This window comes from Pyrus communis, chromosome 4 (genome assembly GCF_963583255.1).
Source record: "Pyrus communis chromosome 4, drPyrComm1.1, whole genome shotgun sequence".
Taxonomy (NCBI): domain Eukaryota; kingdom Viridiplantae; phylum Streptophyta; class Magnoliopsida; order Rosales; family Rosaceae; genus Pyrus; species Pyrus communis.
In genome coordinates, this window is record NC_084806.1 from 19,715,401 (window position 1) to 19,727,141 (window position 11,741).

Here is an 11,741-nt window from a genome sequence, read left to right on the forward strand (position 1 = left end):
GCACCGTATGCTCACTTTAGATCCATTGTAGGTGCCAATCTTGTCGTACAGGTTGCCATAGGCAACTCCAACTCATATGTACTACGCATAGCGCCAGTCTTCACGTGATTGTAGTACTAGAGCCTATATTATTATTACACCCAGTCTTGTTCATGTCAAAATACCTCTGCATGAACTCGTGTGTCAGCATGTGTCGATGAGCACTCAATATGATATGTTGTTTATGCGAGATTTTGTGATTATGGATGTCCTGCCCTTATTTACGAGATATTGTGCCGTAATGAATTCTTGAGATTTTGTAGCCTACGGTAAGTATTTTCTTACTATACGTAGTATGTATATTTTGGAAACTATACTTGTTTTACAACGATGGGTTATTATGTTTTCGAAAAGGTGTTTTTTTTTTTTTTTTTTTTTTTTTTACAAAGATTTATTTCTAGGCCCACTCACCCTTATTTTTCGCCCCTCCAGGTTTTATTCTTGGGCTTACATGTCGACGAGGATTCTTGGTAAGCTTAGTGTAGACGATTACCTTCGATGGTATAATTCTCACCCTATCTTACTGTACTGTACTTATGCTCTAACATCACGTGTGAAATGGGTTCATTCCTGCTCATAGCGCACTCTTATATTTAGGCACTTTTAGGTTTATTATTAACATTTTTTACTACACTTCATGGCTTCGTCACCCTTCGGGTGTTGGCCAGCACAGGTTGATTCAAAGTCTAGGTGGACATTCCGGCTCGGGGTGTCATTCAACAATAAAAAATGCGCTAGCACCCAGCCCATTTAATCCACTCAGTGAATAGTAATAGACCCAATGAACAGTAATTGGTCAAAAGCATCTCCACCCCTAAAAAATGCGCTGGCACAAAGTCTACAAAATGCTCTAGCACTCAGCCCATTTAAAATATTATTAATTTTTTTAAATAAAATAATAAAAAAATAGTTTTAATTTCGAATAAGATTTTTAACCAATCTTGTCACGCAAAGGAAGAAAAAGCTACATAATTCTCTCCCATTTTCCATCGTCAACCAGTCACACAAATCAAGAGAAAGAGAAGTTTTAGCAAAGTTAAATTGGAAATAAAGATAAAGATTAAGTGGAGGTGATAGGAGCATATTCATGCGACTTAAATGGCTTGTTCTCGTACATTTACGTTATGCTTCCTTAGTTATTTTAGTCCTTTATGCTTCTTTTGTGTGTTTTCAGGATAATAAGACGTGTTTGACGAAAGGGTGCATTATGGAGTGTTTTGGAGCATTATTGGGCTAAGGATGGATAGCTTATACTTGGAGCCCAAGTGTTGGATGAAATTGAAGGCCTTGTATGCACTTGAAGACACAAAACAATGGCCCTAACCCAATCACATAACACCTTGCCATGGGCTTAACACAAACACCATTCCTTGCCATGCAAGGATGAGCAATTTGGGTCCATTTCATGTACTTAAACTCTAGCCCAATCCACAATCACTTCAAAGCCATGCAAAACCTTTCAACACCCTTTAATCATCCCCCTTTAAGTTATGATTTTATTTCCTAACCCTACATGCATTATTTATTAGCATCTTCACATCTCATTTCATACACAACACACCACAAACACTTCCATTCCTTCTCTTTGCCTTGAGTTCCCTTGTAATCCAAAAACCATCTTTCCATTTCCATCACTCCTCACTCCATTCCACACTTCCATTCCCCCAAACCAATTATCCTTAGACCTTATGCTACAATAAAGAGGAAGAGAAGAGGGCCTAAACGTTCATACAATTCAAGTTTGAGTTGTTGGAATGTTTAGGTGTTTCTTTGATTTCAATGTTTAATTTTAATTCTCTTTGTTTTGTATGAGGAACTAAACCCCCCTTGGCTAGGGGGGGGATTCGAAATATATGTTTATGCTTGCATTTTGATTTGATTACTTCTAATTGCGTTTCATAAGTTGTGGATTCAATTTGTTTAACCGTTTGATTGATAACTTATTTATGTATGTTTATTGAGAATGCACGCTTAATTTTCATGCATGAATATGACGCTAGAATATAAGTGAGTTTCACCTAATAGTTACGAACTTATATTCACAAGTAGTGGAGGTTGCTTATAAACAATCGCGTTAAACGAATTCTTGGCATAAGTTTCATGCGTATTCCATAGTAACGAATGCCTCGTCAACACTTATAGTTTTCATGATGCTTAATGATCTTTGATTGTATCTTTATTGTGCTTTTCACGTAAAGGACTTTTGGAGAATGTTGTGAATTGCGTTGCGCTAACCCATCCAATTCATTAACTTAAGGAAAACTTGACGGTTAATTTAAGCGGACCTAATTGACCCGGGGCGTTGAGAATTAATGATTTATTGAAATGCAATTGGAAATCGTTTTATTATGCAAGTATAACATATGTGGAGATGAACCCCGTAGCTAACTTTCCATCCATTTGTTCTTTCTTTTCTTGTTTCTGTTTTCATGTTTAATTTAACTTGTTATTCAATTATGTTAAACATGTGAAACTAATTTCTTTTTAGTTAGAGGCGAATTTGAAGCCATGGACATATGTTGGTTATGATTTGATTTACTCCAGTTATGAATTCATGAACTTTAGATGTGGGTTACTTTTCTGTTTTGATTAAGAACTTGTTTATGTATGTGGGTTGAGGGTCGACACTTAATTTGCATGTCTAAACTTGATGCTAGGATATAAGGGAATTTCACCTAATCGTTATGAACTTATATTCATGAGTAGTAAAGATCCCTAGTCACGATTGTGTTTAGTAAACCCTAGGCTGGATTAACATGCGTATTCCATAGTTATGAATGCCTAGTCGATGTTTATGATTTCCGTTGAACTTAATGATCTTTGTTGAATGTCTCTATCATGCGTATTCCATGGTTAGGGACTTTGATTAGGAATAATTTGGTTGTAATGCGTATCCCATTCAATCCAATGAATCTAGGGAAATCTGAAAGTTAGTTTAAGCGAACCTAATTAACTTGGAGCATTGTCATTCATCGTTTGTTGAAGTCATAACTGGGAGTCAATTTATATGCTTATGTTCATGTGTGGATAAGGAACCCTCTAACTAGTTGTTCATCATTCTATTTCATTAATTTCGTTTTTAGAATCTGTTTTAATTCCAAGTTTCTGTTTTAGTTTAAATTCATCCAAAACCAATCCCCCATTTATTTTAAAGTGTTAGATTAGTTAGAAATACATTCATATTGTTATTTTACGTTTTTGAGTCAAATCCAAGTGATTAACAATCCCTCCTAATCCCCGGTCCAGAACGATCCCTACTTATACATATACTACAATTTGACGAAAAGAGGGTTTAATTTGTGTGCGTATAAATCTCGCATCAGGAGGACTAATTGACATAAAGGCTATGGCAGGTGAAATACTAAGAGTTTAGCAAGGAGTTAAAATTGTATTTCCATTTCCTTTCATTTATGACAGGAATCAATAGAGGAGGAAGGGAGAAATTATGGCATTCTATTCTTTCGGTTTTATCTTCTCAAACTCATGTCTTTCTTTTAGTTTTATTTAAAGATTATATGTAACTAATTTTTAGAAGTTAGGGGCTGTTTTGAAGCCCCTAATATGATTGCAAATATGTTATGACATTTTGTTTCAATTTCTTCTATGAAATGATGAAAATTGGTTCAGTACTTATGTTAGTGATGAATTCTTTATATGTTTTCTATGGATGCATACTTAGTAAGCATATCTAGGATTCTAATGCTATGAATATGTTTGTGCCTGCCCTTATCGAATGAGGACCTACATATGTTCTAGAGTAGTGGTTGTTAATTGAGATTAACATGTGAACCGATGTCTAGGATAAGTAAGACAACACCAGTACTTATGATGCCTTGTGATGACTCAAACTCTTTTCTTTCTTAATGATTTCTACTTGTTAAATCTATGAACACGCCATTTTAGATTGCATGCTAGGGACTAAGTTAAGTTGAAAACGCCATTCTCTTACCATACTACATAAGAAAGAGTAATATGTTGAGTTCTAATATTGAGCTAACTTGAGCATCTTCATCTAGAAATAAAAGGAATTTGAATGAAACATAACATGTCTGCATGATTATTTGGTGGTGGATAGCAATTCCCCTAACTCATTTTCTTAACTTGTGAACTACAATCTATGTTTATTATTTAAAATTCACTTATGTCCTGTTTTTGTTCGATTTAATTAAAATAGCAAATCAACTCCAAAAATCCCCAAAATTTGTGTGAGTGTACCTCTTGTGTCTAGTGTCTGTATATACTTTTTTGTTGAATTTAGATAAGTATAAGTTGGTCTAACAATTGTTTTTTGGTGACTGGTCAGTAGGGATAGCATCCCAGTTTTTGTGACATTTTAAGTAGTTAGAGAAAACAATCTTCTGCGGGAAAGACCATTATTTTCATATGCTACAATTGACAAATCTTAGTGTTAATAAGGAAAATCAATAGGACATTTGTGTGCTACTTTGTGGTGTGCTTTTAATCCTATCAGGCGTAGCAAGTAATCACAACTCATAAGAGGGTGCAATATCTACTTTTAGATGTTCTCTAGGATTTTGTTAGCTTAGAACGAGGATTCTATCCTAAAAGGTCTTTCTCCCCATGGTATAAATACAGCTATTTAGGGTTTATCTCTGGTATTCAATCTAAACACTTGAATTCTCTAGCCCACTACTTGAGTCTAAAACTGTTCACTAACTTAACTGTCAGAGAACCTTTAGCTGGCACACACACCCCCTCCCGATCTTAGGCTTGATCACAATCGTCTATTGTTTTGCAGGTATACGAGTTCAAAGCATTTTCTCCTCACACGGTGATGCAAAAATTTAGTCCCAACAATTGGTGCTTTCATTGAGAATGAACTCTTATTCCTCTCGACTCGATCACTTTACTCTATGGAAACTTTACTCAGATGGTGATCTTACAGTCAGGCCATAGACCCGAATAATGAAGATGCACATTTCATGGATTAAGTTTGGGATGGCGTGGTAAAGATACGTGCAACAGTGAAAGATCTCTAGAAAAATATGCAATCCATGGAATAGGCAAGACTCTCCAAGCTAGACAAGAAGATGAAAAACATCAAAGACACCGTCACCTGCTTCGAAAATCTAGTCGACGAAGCAACCTAAAAAATGATCAGTCAAGGTCCAAGCATGTTGACCCGAGAACTTGTCGCAAAAATATACCATGGAAAGCTGCAGATAAGCTAAGGTTTACCCCCGACTTGCTATTTTAGAAGGAGGTCGTTTCCCAGAGTCAACCGCATAGAGGAAAGCAGGAATGTTTCCAAAAAGCACATAAGGGAAGGAAGACGATGCATGAAAGACACCAAAGAAAGATTCCCTTGATGGCCCTCTCATCATTAAGTTGCAAATCTTTAACGCCATGGTAAGCTAAGTTTTGATAGATAATGGATCATAAGGTGACTTCCTCTTCAGGGGCACGACTAAGAGGATGGGCATCTTCGAGGGTCAACTTTAAAAGGCCCACTACCCAAACCTATGATAAGACTCCACTCAATATTATGGGGACAATACTGCTTTATTACAAGCAAAACCGTCTGAACATTTGATGACCTTCCATGTCATGGGTTACCCATCTCCTTACAACGCCATCTTCGATTGAGAATGGATGCATGGCATGAGTAAGATTCCCTCAGGTGATAATCTCTTGCACCGTTATCTAGCCATAAGGGCAAACAATAGAAGATAAAACACTACGGAAAATGAAGGACCAATATTGGGAGGAAGATCCATTCGAATACAGACTTCTCCAAGTGGTCTAGGTAAGGCACCATTAGAATGCAAGTCTAAAATTCAAAGTAGCACTGTCAGATGAGTCTCTTTTAGCCCATTCTATTTTGAACATTTAGCAGCTTATGAGACTCGAGCCCTAATAAGTGCGATAATGATAAGCAGGCTATGGTCACGGGCACATGGCACCCTAACCCGGAAGTTTAATGCACCCTCCAGCCTCTGGAAAGGTTATACAACTAACAAAGTTGTAGGTTATAACATTCAAATCAGGCTCTTCACCATTCAAAGGAATAGTCAAAAGGGCAAACCGAAAATCATTCGAAATTGACTTTGAACTTCGACCCCAAGTACAACTACTTCTATGTCGGACCAACATACAAAGACAAATATATTTTGGAACATCATCTGTTAGCAGTCCGAATGGGGCATCCAAACTAGGTAATCCCAAAGAGGAATTTTATTCCATCGGAGCTTCGATACATGCAAATGCTTTGACCAAGCCAGTGAAGGTAGTTTAGCTCAGGTCCAATACGTAAGGCCTGACAAAAAGATTCAAAAACTATTTCCGACCCATATGCCGATGACCAAGTCTCCAAAGAAATGTTGTTTAAGATTTATTGGAAACAGACACACAACTTAGGCTAGGGAATGACCCTTTCTTTGGCTCCACATTGCAAGTATTGAGCCTTTGGCCCAAAAATTAGGGCAAGGCATAGAAGAATTAGCCTCTATCTACAAGTTACTTTCTAGTACGATTCAAAACTCTGAATCCCATAAATGTGTTTCAATGAGTGCATAGAAAAAGTTTTCTCATGGGTTTAATGTTTAATTCCTGGTAACGTAGTAATATGGTACTTTGGATATTGCGATGCGAATACCTTATGAATGCTACGTCTGTGGCCCACAAGCTTACTTTTTTTCCGCTCTGTCACTTAATTCTCCTATAAAGTTTGTCTACTTTAGAGAGATTTATCGAATTGGAACATTTCAATACACGAATAAGAAACAAAAAATAGAAGTGTAGTACGATGAAGCAAAACTTGAATCACGGAAGAGACAAGCCCCCATCTTGACTAGGAAACTTCAAGGCCGGATTCCTTTTGTTACTTTTTTTCCCCTTAGCGGTGGTTGAAGACTATCAGAGTGTATCGGGTGCTGGGTGACTATCGAATCAGACTCTTACTCTTGTTCTGTTTCCAAGTCTGTAATTTCGTTCAACAGATGCTCTAGAACAGGAAAGTCTGTGTGTTTGATCTCATCCAAGATCTTGAAGATGTGCCAACCCTTGAGGTGATCTCACTGAGCATAACCAATAAAATACTCGAGGTTATAACCTTCCTTATATTCCTCTACAAGCATCTTCTAGAGGTCATCCCGGAGAATTGAAATTTCAGAGATGTGCACATTAGTGAGCAGTTGGAGGTCCGCGATGCTAGTTTTTTCTTTATGGTTAACCTATTGGCAAAGTTGTTTAACTTCTAACTGAATAGCAGCCCGCTTTGTTGCCCAATCACTTCGCTTCAAAGTCAATACACGTTCCAATTCCTCCCTCAAATTCGCCAAGGTCCTATCCACTTTGGCCCTAGATCGCCGCTCTAACCTCAATTTCTCCTTTGCCTTTGTAAGGTCTTTCAAGTAGTCCTGACCTTCATCTCCTCGAATGTAGCAGCATTAGTGTATTTCTGATTTCTGCCTCGTGGGTGTCCTCAAAGCTTGCTTCTCAGCCTGCATCTTCTTAAGTCTTTTGACAATCGTTGTTCTAACTCTATTCAAGCTCTCAGATTCGCCTCACTTGAAGGAATATGGACACCTCTGTCTATACATAGCCTAATAAACAAAAGCTATATAAAAAAAGGATAGTTATATTGAAACATACTTACAAGGGAAATAAGGGAATGAAAAATCATCTTGTAGTGACTTCAACATCGCATCAGGACGTCCTTAAGAGACGTGCAAACTTCTTTGTAGTTCGCATGGACAATTGTGGCTCCGAGGAAGGCTCGAGCGTAGTCCATATTTCGAATGCTGCTAGCAGAAAAAGGAATGCCAACATGATCGACTGAAGGCTTAATCACTAGAGGAGGTTGCGTCGTTCCTTCAGACTTTGTTGGGGCTAAAGGTAGAGGATTGTCGTTCTTGGGAAACACCTCCATGGGTATTTTTTTATGGAATGATGGGGGCAAAGGATGATGCATGAACAGAAGTGCCGACTTCGCTTAACTGTGGTGGAAAAGCTAGTAGAAATGTAGAAGATGGAAGTTTGGGCTTAGGCTTAAGTGACTGTAGTGGTTCTGGCTCTAAAAGTAAGGAATATGAAACTGGCGGTTCATTCACCAAAGGTAATAGGGTAGATGTTCTAAAAATCATGAAGGCCAAAGAAGCTATGCATATTTTCATTTGAAAGGTGATCTCTTCCTTGTCTTCGAGGCAATCGGGCATCATATCCCTAATCAGCAAGTGAAGTTGTGAAGGAACAAGCAATGGTTATGAGGATGAGCTGCTAGGTTGCTGCCGCTTTTTCAAGCCAGAAGATGGAGCAACCTTCGACTTGAAGGATTGAATCCATCTGTGGACACCCTTGGCTTCGATCCATTTCAGATCCGATATAAGGAATTTCAAGCAATGATTGATGGCATGATCATTTTCCTCGATTGGTGAAGCATTCAGGGGAGAACAACCACTTTTAGTTGCAATGCAGCAGGAATTTTCATTGCATAATGGATTAATTATGGATGACATACCTCAATGATTTCGAACTCATTGCTAAATTCTAAATTGTAAGAATGAAGAACTGTAACCCTAACCCTATTTATCTCTCATTTCCAAATCTCATTGACAACCAAGACGTCCCTGAACCATTCCTTGTCTTGATAAAGGGAATCCTGAATGTATGACTACCAAATAAGGCTAGGTCTGGCCAAGAAGTAGTAGTATTCGTCAAAACCCATCCTAAGGTTATGCAGCATTCTAACTTCTTGAATGCCCAGCTCGGCTCTACACCATTGATTTAGTAATTCGGAGTGAGTGATAAGTCTGAAGGCCGTTGGGGAAAGATTACAATTTGCCATATCATAGCACAATAAGATGCTTTTCAAGAAATCAGAAAGAAGGAAACCAATACTCAAGTCGCAAAACCAAGGATAAATCCTAATGCAGGGACGCTAAGGATCAGACGATGTTGAGAATGTAGCATGAATATCTTGACCTAGCTACCACTTGACTTTACATTGGCCCAAGAGATCTCGATGATTTTCAATGAAGGTTTGGCTTTCCTTCTGGTTACGAACCCTCGTTAATGGAAGGTTATAGGGCAAAATTTTGGGGGATTTGGTATTTTTTCTTGAAGACACCATAGGTAAGGCTTCAAAAAAATAAGGAGGGTTTTTGAATTTGTATAAGAAAAAAGTTAGAGCTTTTTTTTACAATGAATGATTTAAGGGTTCTGATAAACGAAAGGGAAAGATCTGAGATTATAAAAGCTTCATTTGACAACATCATTCGACTATTGAATACTAACTAACTTACCTTGGGATCAGTGAATCTGACGGCTGAAGACATCGGTAAAAAATATAGGAAGAGATTTCTTGTTTTTCGTGTACATACCACAAACGCAAAGTCTCATCATTACAAACTTTATGGCACGGTACTTGAGGGCGCACGTTTGGATATGAAACCTTCATTTTAGCACCAAAAGTCAGATCAGCACACAAAGATAGAATACTAAATAGTACGTTTTCCAGTTTACTCCAAAAGACATGGTATTTGGATAACAATCCATCCTCAAGGAGAATAAGTGGCCTCTCAAATGCATAGTTAGGGAAAATTGTAGGAGTACAATTTTCTGGTGCCTTAATAAGGCTAATCCGAATATTTTTACCTCAAAAGTCTGATCACGGACACACCAACTCCACGCATGTAGTTGGATCAGACGAAGTAGTAGTGTTACTATCACTTTGTTCCAGGGCAATAGGCAGAGTCCTAGTAACTCTGGTGGATAACCATGCTTATTCCGCATGATATGTGATCTGATCCGGATATGGACTCAATCAGATCCTTATAGTTTTTGGAGTTCCTACAATCTAGGAATTGGCATGCGGCACAATTAGTCACAACTCCTAAGAGAGTGCAATATCTACTTCTAGATATCCTATAGGATTCTACCGGCTTAGAACGAGGATTTTATCCAAAAAGGTCTCTCCCCACAGTATAAATAACCCCGTCTAGGGTTCATCTTTAGTAGAGTAATCAAAACATTTGAATATCTTTCTCATTGCTTGAGTCTAAAATTGTTCACAAACTTGACCATCGGAGAGCATTTGGCCGACACACTCCCTAGTCTTAAGCTTGCGCATGGTTGTTTACTATTTTGAAAGATAGTCGAGTTTGGGAACCTGGTCACATGGTTTGGGGCCTCCAAATTGAAAACTATGCTAAGTGGATTAGAAGAAAGTAACAACAAATTAAAACAAGTCTAAATGGATTAGAGCATCCAAGGGTTCCTTATGTTACAAAGTGGGTCCCTCCCCCTTTCCTTCTCTTTCTTTTTGTTTTTAATTTTTCTGCTCTCCGAAACAACGCCGCAAAGCGCAAACAATATTCCTTCTCTTTCCAAAGTTACAATTAATTTGTTTATATATTCACTTGGCTTTATGGATTTCCGTAGAGATGTTAGAGATAAGAGCTACCACACAGGTTGCAGCTTACCCACAGAGTTAGAAGCTACAGAGGTACGCTACGAGAAATTTTTCTAAATTTCGGGCTAATAAGCTGATCTGGAATTCCACCGATCATAATTTGCCAACTGTACACATTTAAAAACCACCCCACCATTAACAATAAAAAAATAAAACATGGTTTGGGCCCCAACAGTCTCTTTTTCCGCTCTCCTTCTTCGAAAACTGAAAAGTCTTTTTATTTGTTGACCAAAAAATGAAAGCATTATATGGCAAATTTTTCCTAGCAGTCTCCGACCAAAACTTCCCCACAATCTGCATCCAAACTTCCGCTATTGCCAGAGCCAAGATCACCCACTTGTCGTTAATGCCCTCCACTGAACAACCATATCACCATGAACCCACCCCGAAACTCCAGTATCGTCCAACTAAAACATGAATTTGAAAAAATTGGATAATTTTGAAATTAAATTGTTGAGTTATGATTTTAAATAATTTAAATGCCTTGATGTTTTGGTCTGAAATTGCTTGGTTGCTGGCATGCGAGACGACAAAGGGAAAGTAAGAAGGAACTTAGAGAAGGCCGATGGTTGTTTCATATAAAAGCCTTTCAGTTTCTCAAAGAAGGAAAGAGAGAAAAGAGAGCCTAGTGGAGCCCTAACCCCAATATGTTTAATTTATTTATTTTTCAAATGGTGGGTGGTGTTAAACATGTGTACTAGTGTCAAGGTATAGTTGGTGGACCTCCACGTCAGATTATAAGCTCGAAACTTAGATAAATTTCTCGTACGTTGCAGAATCTTTCTGTTAAGCTTTTTATGTTTTATTTTTTTTTCTTCTTTTCTTTATCTTGTCCTTATAAGTTATCAGATGACTAGCCTATTATAAGGCTTAGCCCACTCACCCACCTCCTTAGTATAAAAAATATCGTTTGTTAAAAAAAAAAAAAAAAAAAAAAGTTTTGAAAACCCTTTCATTAGTTTTTCTAACTTTAAAAGGCATTACTTAATATAGTCCTAATTCAAGATATTATAGGCTTTCTCCAAGTCTAGCTTGACCACTATAAGACCCGTTGGACCTTTCTTTTTATTGAAATTGCTAAAAATCTCATGGGCAACTAAAATATTATCCACAATAGATTTTTGTGGTGCAAAATCACATTGATTATCAGAAATGTACTACTGAGAAGTGCCTGATAAGTAACATTACAAAGATTGATATATAGGACGGAAACTCCAAATTATTCACTTTAAACCCCTAAAAACCTTTGGTACATCAGTGTTTCCTTGGC